Source organism: Grampus griseus (genome assembly GCF_964374135.1).
Source record: "Grampus griseus genome assembly, chromosome: 5".
Taxonomy (NCBI): Eukaryota; Metazoa; Chordata; class Mammalia; order Artiodactyla; family Delphinidae; genus Grampus; species Grampus griseus.
Window position 1 is genome coordinate 81069456 of NC_138998.1, and position 10723 is coordinate 81080178.

Here is a 10723-nt window from a genome sequence, read left to right on the forward strand (position 1 = left end):
AGCACATTGCCAAGGCCATCATTAGTGCTCAGTTCATCTGATTGATTAATTGGTTCAGCTGATACCTACAATTGCTCCCCGAAGCTGACTAAATAAATATTAGAACACAGGGAAAGTGAGGCACAGAGAGGTTAAGTGACTTGTTTAAAATGACACAGTAAGACCCGAAGCCCCACCTACCCTGGCTGCAAGGGTTGCCGGGACGACCCCCATCTTCTTTAGGTGCGTTGGGCAAGCCTCCAGGCGCTGGGGAGAGGAGACGTTGCTGTCACTGTTAGTGACCTGTGGCATGTCTCTGTGGGACCGGGAACTTAAAGATAGCCAGGATGGCAGAAAATGGTGATAATGAAAAAATGACTGCTCTGGAGGTCAAAATCTGTCATCAAATCGAGTATTATTTTGGTGACTTCAATTTGCCACGTGACAAATTTTTAAAGGAACAGATCAAACTGGATGAAGGCTGGGTACCTTTGGAGATAATGATAAAATTTAATAGGTTAAACTGTCTGACAACAGACTTTAATGTAGTAGTAGAAGCATTGAGCAAATCAAAGGTGGAACTCATGGAAATAAGTGAAGATAAAACTAAAATTAGAAGATCTCCAAGCAAACCCCTCCCTGAAGTGACTGATGAGTATAAAAATGATGTAAAAAACAGATCTGTTTATATTAAAGGCTTCCCAGTTGATGCAACCCTTGATGACATAAAAGAATGGTTGGAAGATAAAGGTCAGGTACTAAATATTCAGATGAAAAGAACATTGCACAAAGCATTTAAGGGATCAATATTTGCTGTATTTGATACCATTGAATCTGCTAAGTTTGTCGAGGCCCCTGGCCAGAAGTACAAAGACACAGACCTGCTAATACTTTTCAAGGAAGATTACTTTGCAAAAAAAAAATGAAGAAAGAAAGCAAAATAAAATAGATGCTAAATTATGAGCTAAACAAGAGCAAGAAGAAAAACAAAAGTTAGCAGAAAATGCTGAAATGAAATCTCTAGAAGAAAAGATTAGCTGCTTGCTGAAATTCTCGGGGGACTTAGATGATCAGACATGTAGAGAAGATTTGCATATCCTTTTCTCAAATCATGGTGAAATAAAATGGATAGACTTTGTCAGAGGAGCCAAAGAGGGAATAATTCTGTTTAACGAAAAAGCTAAGGAAACACTGGATAAAGCAAAAGACGCAAATAATGGTAACCTACAATTAAGGAACAAAGAGGTCACCTGGAAAGTACTAGAAGGAGATGTGGAAAAAGAAGCATTGAAAAAAATAATAGAAGATCAACAAGAATCCCTAAACAAATGGAAGTCAAAAGGTCGCAGATTTAAAGGAAAAGGAAAGGGAAATAAAGCTGCCCAGACTGGGTCTGCTAAAGGAAAAGTACAGTTTCAGGGCAAGAAAACTAAATTTGATAGTGATAATGAACATGATGAAAATGGTGCATCTAGACCAGTAAAAAGAGCACAAGAGAAGAAACAGACAAAGAAGAACCTGCATCAAAACAACAGAAAATGGTGCTGGTGACCAATAATTTAGTAAACATTTTTTATTCATTTTAATTAGATTTTAAGCTGCTTTTGTCTTTGGAGGCTTTTAAAAAGAAAACCAAATGAGGTCCACTTCAATGTCCACCTGTAAGAAAGGAAAATTTTTTTTGTTGTTTAACTTGTCTTTTTTTGTTGTTGTTATTGTTATCCAAATGAGTATTTTTTAATGTATAATTCTGTTTGTGTTCTTTCAGATTATTCAAATATCAAAAGAAACATTCTTCCACTAAATTGCCTTTGTAATATGAGGATGTATTAATACAAAGTAATAAAATGTATACTGCATAAAAATAAAATTAGTTTATATAAAAAATTTTTTTTTAAATTAAAAAAAATAAAATGACACGGTTTGCAGCAGATCTAAGACTAGAAACCTAGTTCATTTCTTTTTCACCTATTCTAGTCTTTGTAGAATTAGCATTTCACAAAGAAAGGTCTCACAGCAAAGATGAAATAAGAAGACTTCCTGTTGGTTTTAGAAAGTCAAGGCACTCCTATGGCTTACTCAGTAGAAGTAACCCATGGTTTCTTGGGTGATGATGAGTCCTTAACTGTGTGCAGGCCCTGTGAAGAGATGGTAATAATAATAGATAACACCCATGGGCATTTTCCTGAGTGTCTGGCTCTGTTGTAGGTTTTTGTATACTTTACCTCACTGTGTCCTCACAACAACTTCTCAAGGCAGGGCTCTGAGTTGGAAGACAAAAGCTGAAACTAGAATCCCTACTGAGAAATGCATTTTTCTAAAAGTATTAGACTTACCCTTTCAAAAAAGAGAAATTATAATTAAGTGTTTATGAATAGGAGAATCTCAAAGTCCTATGCTCTCCCCATTGGATGGTAAGCATGGTGCTACCAATATGACCTCATAGTATAGGAATCAAGTCTGTGCATTTTGCTTGTTGGTTTAAAATTCAGTTAGGTGACCCTGAATTTCTAGCTCAAGTCAAAATCCATAATTTTACTTGCCAATATGGCCACCTGGATGAACCCATAGTTTCCTCATACAGAAATTTTGCAGATTGATTTTTTTTTTTTTTACCTGTTGAACATAGCAAACCTCTTCAAAACATAGTAGCTTAAAACAACAATCATATATTTTTAGCTCAGTATCCTGCTGGTGGGTAATTTAGCTTGGGCTAAACTGGGCAGTTCTGATCTTGCTGGGATCAGCTGATTTCACTCATGTGGCTGAAGTTATCTGGCAGTTTTCGGGGGGCTGATTGGTCTAGAAGGAACTTTGCTGGTGTGGTAGACTGAATAATGCCCCCCCCCCCCCACTACCAAGATGCTCACTTCCTGGTCCCTGGAACCTGTGAATATATTATTTTATATAGCAAAAGGGATTCTGCAGGTGTGATTAAGTGAAAGATCTAGAGATGGGGGAGTATAGTGGATTATCCAGGTGGGTCCAGTGATATCATCACAAGTGTTCTTATGAGAGGGAGGTAGAGGGAGATACTTCTACAGAAGAGAAGAAGGTGATGTGATGACAGAAGCATAGATTGCAATGATGAACTTTGGAGATGGAGGAAGAGCCCATAAGACAGGGGATATAGTCAGACACTAGAAGCCGAAAAAGCCTCTCCTCAGAGCCTCAAGAAGGAACCAGAACTCCTGACACCTTGATTTTAACTTAGCATATCTGATTTTGGACTTCTAACCTTCAGAATTATAAGAGAATGTTTTTTTGTTGTTTTAAGCCACTAAATTTGTGGTAAATTTGTTATAGCAGCAAAAGGAAACTAATACAGCTGAGATAGCTGGAATGACTGGGGCCCCTCTCCAAATACATGTTCTTCCTTCCTGCCTTCCCTCCTCAATGTACATCCTACCCTCTAGCCATACTGAACTGCCAGCAGATCCTATAGCATTGCCATAAAATCTAGAAACATAGATAAGTTTTTTTTTTAATTTACTTCTGAACACCCAGGCTTACTTTTTTATGGGCTACGTTAAATGTGAAGATTTATTCAGTGAAAATCAGAGGTGTAATTCATCTAAAGCAATGAATCATAGATGCATATGCGAAGATTGATGGAAGTACTTCATTAATGCACTGTATTCATTGTAATTTTGTGCAGCCCATTTAACTGCACTATTAGTAAGGAGTGCCACATAGAACGTACCATGTGGTGTTTTTGAATATGCCATGTATTTTAATGTAATATCAATAATTCATTTGTAAACATTTATATGTACATTTGTCAATGTTTCCAGACATTATGGACACCATGTATAATGCCCGTGATGTTCCATGCTTCCCTGTGTGAGATGCCCTATCCCCCCTTGATGGCTTTACTATATCCTAATTTTCCTTCAGTACTTGGATCAATTAATTTCTTTATGAAACACTTCCCTATCACTCAATCCTAGTGGCTACACTGCCATCAAACCTCCTCCTTATTCCCTTGATCTTTTGAATTTAATAAAGTGTAAAATGAAATGTATTCTATAAAGGATTAATACAGGATACATACCTTAAGCAAAAGTTGACTTCAACATGACAGGTGCTAATATCTCAGGGAAGGTAGAAACAAGTCTAATTGGGGATAAATAAACAGAAAAGCTAGTCCTCTGAGAGTTAAACTGTCCACAAAAGGTAGATAAGCTCCTCTCAGATAATAGAGAATTACAGAAGTTAAATTATGTGCTTGAGAGAAGCAGTCAATGAAGTCTGTCAGCTGGTTAAAAATAAACCTAGAGATGTCATCACTATAAATTTATTTTTTATCTAGGGTCTTTCCTTTCCCATTTAAAATCATTCTCAAATCTTACATTTTCTGTGAAGTCTTCATCTACTAATATGCATCTCTGTTCAATGTTCACAATTATCTGTACTTTACCCATTTTTTTCTTTTTTCATAAGCATTGGGGGCAGAGTCCTGCTTTATCTCTATGATATATTCATAAAGTGCAGGGTGCATTCACAAAGCTTCATATATAATCATAATAACAATAATCTGTATTACAAATGACAGACATAGAATTGCTATTCCATACCTCAAAATCTCAAATCAGAATAAATAAATCTCTATGCATTTCATTAAAACATTTCTCTCAAATCTGGTTTGTGGAACATAGATAACAATCTGCCTATTCCTGCAATGGTTTTTTTCATTGAAAATGTGTCTAGCAATTTCTAATACGTGCTCACACAAACTTAGTTTGCATTTAGTAAATAAAGTCAGATGTTTTATAAAAACAGTGAATTGGTTTTATGTTTCATCTGCTTGATGGAATATTACATAGCCATTAAAATGATGAATGTGCAGACTATCCAGGTACATGAAAAACAATATACTGTGAGAAAAGTAATACACAGTGTGATGATGTGATCCTATCCATTGTGTGCATTGTTTGTTATATGTAAAGCTTGGAAGAGGCCACAGAGCAGTATAAATAGCTGTTTTCCTAGGAAGCTACTGTATTTTTTTTCATATTTGAATTTTTTTAAAGCAAGAGTATTTAGGTTGGGATTAACATATACACACTACTATATATAAAATAGTTAACCAACAAGGACCTACTGTATAGCACAGGGAATTATACTCAATATTTTGTAATAACCTATATGGGACAAGAATCTGAAACAGAATATGTATAACTGAATCACTGTGCTGTACACCTGAAACTAATACAACATTGTAAATCAACTATACTTCATTAAAAATACAGTATTTATTGAAATAAACTTTTACCATACCAGACATATAGATTCTTATAATTTATGTTATGTCCATACAGATAAAAAGGGAAGTTTAAAGGCAGTTTCTTATCTGTAAAATGAGGACATTGGTTAAAATCATCTCTGGGCTTCCTTTGATCATTCAAAATCAGTCATTCATGACGATATTACTAGGAAGGAGGTTTTCCTCTTTATTTTCATGACTGCAAGAGGATATTACAAACACTGTCTTTTAGAGTCAGATGGCTTGTTTGAAATCATCCCTCCACCTCCAAAGAGCCATTGAATATTTGACCTGGGACAAGTTGCTTAGCCTTCCTAAATCTTGGTCTCTTCACCGATAAAATGGACGTAAGAAAACTTTCCCTTATAATATTCTAGAGAGGACTAAATGAGAAAAAGCATATAAAGCAAGTGCTTTGCTCAGAATCTGGTATGTATTAAGCTTTCAATAAAAGTAGTTATCCACACATATCTTGAGGCCATACCTGATGTAGCGATAATTTATTTTTTCAAAGAAAAGCCCAATGAAAGAATATGCCTAAGAATAGTACTCTGCAACATTTAGGCCATTCTCGATGAAATCTCAATCAACAGGGAGTTTCTTTTCTTTTCTTTAAAAGAAATGATTTCATATATTCAAACTTAATTCATAACGAAAGCAGGTTTTTGCATGATGCCTGTAGTAGGTGACCTTTCTGCCGACGGGGCTTTGTGATAGAGTTGCAGGTATCCTGAGAACACATTGAACATTTTGTGAATTGATTCCTTTTGGTGAAAGGCAGTGGAATTTGGGACTAAAGTCTTTAGACTAGATGAAATGTCAATCACGGTGCATTCAACATTTAAATATTTGAATAGATCACTTGTGAGCTTTGTCATTCTCTTCTCCATCCTTCTTCTATAAAGCACATCTAAAATGCTGGGTCTGTATTTTGAGTGTGTCTTGTGTTCCCATCCTGACTGTAACGTTTAGTATAAAGGTGCAGTGAAGAAAAACAAACAGGTAATCAAAAGAATGATTAAAATATGGTCAGATTTCTACATAATTTATATGTCTTACACATCTGTCTTAGCCTCATTGTCAGTAGGTTTAGAAAAACCCTCCAACTTACTAAGAGGGTGCAATTAAAGGCTTTTTGAAACCATGTAAGGGAAAGACTTTTTCTCATCTTTATTATAAAGGTATACAGCTCTCTGTCTTATAGGGAAATATTTAACCTATCCTTACCTCTGTGAGGCCCACTCAGAGAACAGGTAAGAATTTTGAAACAAACCTCTGGCTCTCCAGAATTGGCAATCTCTGATATGTGAGGATCGATTTTAAAGACTATGACACTTGCGTGGGGTTAAATAATCTTGGCTTGTTAAATAATGAGGACTTTACTTAGGGAGAACGTAGATGGGTTCAAACTAGCCAATGTTAGAACTAGCTTCTTGAAGCTTCTAACAGGTGAATTTAAGACAAAGGAAAAGCTATTGTGTAGCTTTTGTCATCTGCCCCCTCTCTTCAGGCTAGGTTACTGCTCTCTTTTCAGCTCCCATAATTCACTGTATTATAACAATCTGTCTTCAGATCATAGCATGGATTCTTTGAGATTAAGGACCAAGGATTGATTATTCATCTTTGTTCACCTAGCATCTGGTTCCTAGGACACTAAACATAACCATATGACTACCTCAAAAGGTAGAGAAGTCAACATTTTAATTAGGTTCAGGATATGATTTATCTGTAGTGACTTAAGGAGAGAACATAGGCTTCAGTAGTTGGTAGCTATTAGAACTACCACCATGATTTGCAAGAAACCATCTTTTGTGCTTCTGTCAGGAGCAGAACTGTGCTGAATGGAGTATTTTTGTAACCCTGGACTCTTTTCTGAGCTATGGCTTTAAATAATTCTTTAGGTTGATGTCCAGCAGCTTGGAATATCCGTGTAATGCACAGCATTTATCTGGCTTGCACAATAATTAGCAATCATTTAATTTTTTTGGACCTCAATTCCATCACCTAGAAAGTGAGGCCCTGGGACTAGATTGACTTCAAGATAAGACTCCACTCTCTGTATGTTTTTACCTGGTGATCAATGGTTAGATTTTTAGGACCACATGCTGTTTTTATAACAATAGGTTCTCCTCTCCACCACATCATAACACCTTGATTTTAGTATCCCACTCAAAACAAAAGTAGAGAGTAAAGGAAAAAGTTGTTTTCTAACTCAGTACTAAAATAACAGGGGCAAGACTGAAAATAAGTAGCTAAGAAAATTGCTTTTTGTGTCGTATATTTGTTTTTCAAGTTTGCCTATTATAACTCCTTTTTATTTTCAAGAAAATGCCATCAAATTGGAAGCCTTTCTATTTCCTGCTGGCTGCCTTTTTCTTTTTCCTTCCATCTCCTGCCAGAGACTGTGTACTGAAAGCAATTTTAATGGATGTAACTAATGAAGGGCTGCGTACGTGCACCATTATTTTACGACCAGGAGCTCTTCTAGATCTCTTCTAGACTTTTCTCCTGATTGCTGCGGAGTTTTTGTTTTTGTTTTTGTCTTTTTGCGGTACGTGGGCCTCTCACTGCTGTGGCCTCTCCCGTTGCGGAGCACAGGCTCCGGTCATGCAGGGCCAGCGGCCATGGCTCACAGGCCCAGCCGCTCCGCGGCATGTGGGATCCTCCTGGACCGGGGCATGAACCCGTGTCCCCTGCATCGGCAGGCGGACTCCCAACCACTGCGCCACCAGGGAAGCCCTGCTGCAGAGTTTAATCACTCTGTATTGTACTAGTTTTCCCATGTGTGAAATGGACAGGGATCTAGCATGCATGTCTCTGGATACTGCTGTTATGTATACCTTAAGTGATCGATACTTGTCTATCATATTAGTATCCCTTGGCAAAAGCACAGCAAGGCACAGTAATCATTGCATTGCCTACATGTGTCCCTGTGGCTGGTTTGCCTTTTACAGCTGGGGAAGTAGACTGAATTCTGTGCTGCTTTGCTGTGGACAGATGAACTTCATCTTTCTTACTTTACTTGAACTTGACTGCCCTCTTGGGAACTGTTTCTTTCTCTGTGAAAATTCCCAAACCTCATAACTCGTCACTGGTAACAAAATAAGCAAGGAAACAACAACAAAAAAATGTTTAATTACAAAAATGAAACCAGTATCTTACCAAAGTGAGCAGATTATATTACTTGCCATTGTTACATATCAAAACAAAATGTATAGACTGTACACATTTACTACTGTGACATTAACACTGTCTACTCACCTTATTTGAGATGTGGGGAGCAACTCACTGAATATTAGCAACACAACTTTCCAACAGGTGGACCTTAGGAGGAATTTAGTTTTCCCAGTCATCTAATCCAGTCCGATTCTGTGACCACTTATTGTGGTGTTCCATAGGTATCTTGAAGCACATAAAAATGAATGACATGGATTTCCCATTTTAAACATTTATTAAATACAACTTGATGTATGATATACCAAAAAACAGTCTCATTTAGAAGATTGGGATCTTTAGGGAACATTGGAGAAAAGGAAGCCATAACTCTTCCTATCTTTATACAAATGGAAAATCTTGGTAGAAAAGTTTGTTAAACATGAGAACTTAAGGTACAGAGAATAATGTAAGGGCATGGATTTTTGAATCAGGTATACCAAGGTCTGAATTCTGCCAGTTATTTCCCCAGGTATTTAGATAAGTTATTTAATTTAATAACTTACCTTCAGATAAGTTATTTAATTTCCTGAAACTTCACTTTCTCATCTGTGTATAAAATTCCATTTAGTGGTTCAAAATTGGTTGAATATTAACAAGTTAACGTATGACTCAACTTAATAAAAAGGATGTTTATAGGATGGTGGGAAAGACATGATCAAATGCCCAGTATTGAGTATTTGCTACTGCTGGGACTGCTGTTGCTTCTGTTACCACCACTACCATTAGTACTACTACCACCACCACCACCACCACCACTACTACTATCACCACCACTACTACTACTAGTAGTAGTATACTACTAGTATACTACTATACTACCACTATACTACTAGTAGTAGTACTACTACTGCCACTAGCACTACTGTTACTACTACTACCACCACCACCAACACTACTACTCCCACCACCATCACCACTAGTAGTACTACTACTATCACTACTACCACCACTAGCACTACTACTACTACCGCCACCACTGCTACTACAATACTGCAATAGTAGTAATACTACTACTATCACAGCAGTTTCTACTTGCTGTTATCTTCATGATTATCACATTACCAATCACTCTTCTTGTCATTATCATCATCATCATCATTTTCATTAAGAAAGATGAAGTAATGAGCTCCCCAGATGTGAGAAAAAATATGTTTCTTAAATTCCTCTGAACACTTTGCAAGCTCCCATTCCTATTCTTGGCAGCCTCTACTTTACAGAGCAGTATCAGTAGGTCAGAAAAGAAGTTCAGGGCAGAAACTACCTGTGTTAGACTTCTAGTGATCCAAGACTAATTTTGTTTTAAAATTAGTACCAACAATGAAAATCAAATACAAACAAGGGATGGAAACTGAAAGATAATTAAAGGTAATTCAAGGAATCTAGAAATATAGGTCAAGTGGAAATAAAGGGAAGAGAGATCCACCCAACAAATAGAATGCGAGTGCTTGGGAAGAAAAAAAAATGGTGAATCAAGGTAAACCTTCCCTTAAAAAGACAGAGAAAAATGAAAGAGAATTTTTTTTTATGAAACAGGCTGAAATAATGGATGACATAGATTCTATTTGCAGTTCTCTTACCTGTGTTGAATTCATGCTACAAATTCTCTCCTGAGAGGCAGCCAGTATAGTGACAATAATCCCAAACTAGGTCCCATGCCTGAATTTATCACTAAATATCTGAGTGACCACGACCAAGTTCTGAGATCCTGCCATGGGTAGGTACTATGGTGATATTCAAAATGCAGCATTCCTCAGCTACTGTCCAACTTAAACGTGTGAGTATTTTTATTAATCAGAAAATAGAAAGGAGTGCCTTGGATGCTGCTTAATTTAAATTTAGAAACAGTCTCTTTCAAGTGAATGTTCAAGATTCCAAGGCAATAATTTAGGAAAGGATATGCCCATTGGAAGAAGAGATGAGAACACATTTTAAAGGTCAAGAACGTATAACGTTGTATTGATTCTAGCTGCCCTCTGAGGCCCCATATGGGCCATAGTTGACTATATTAAATACAAACAGTTTCTCAAGCACTGGAGAATTTTGATTGCAAAACGATGACCTGGTATTGTTCTGGGCTGTAAGGTAGTTTCAGATCAATGGGAGGTCCCAGTGTTTAATCGTTGGGGGTGGAGGGTGGAGTGCGGAGGTGACGTGTGATGTGTGAGAGTGTATCTGTATCTGTATGATAGGGTGAAGTATGAGGATTATTATTTTTTAGACTTAATGCCTGGTCTTTTCACTGTTTTCCTTCCCTGCTCTTCT

The 10723-nt window shown here is 37.0% G+C and overlaps 1 pseudogene across 1 annotated transcript; it reads left to right on the forward strand.

The window, feature by feature from the left end:
* The first annotated feature begins 326 nt into the window (after nt 1-326).
* On the forward strand, nt 327-1537 carry LOC309822890 (lupus La protein homolog; annotated as a pseudogene). Its single transcript has one exon. The product of its transcript is annotated as a lupus La protein homolog (transcript).
* The last annotated feature ends 9186 nt before the right edge of the window (nt 1538-10723 follow it).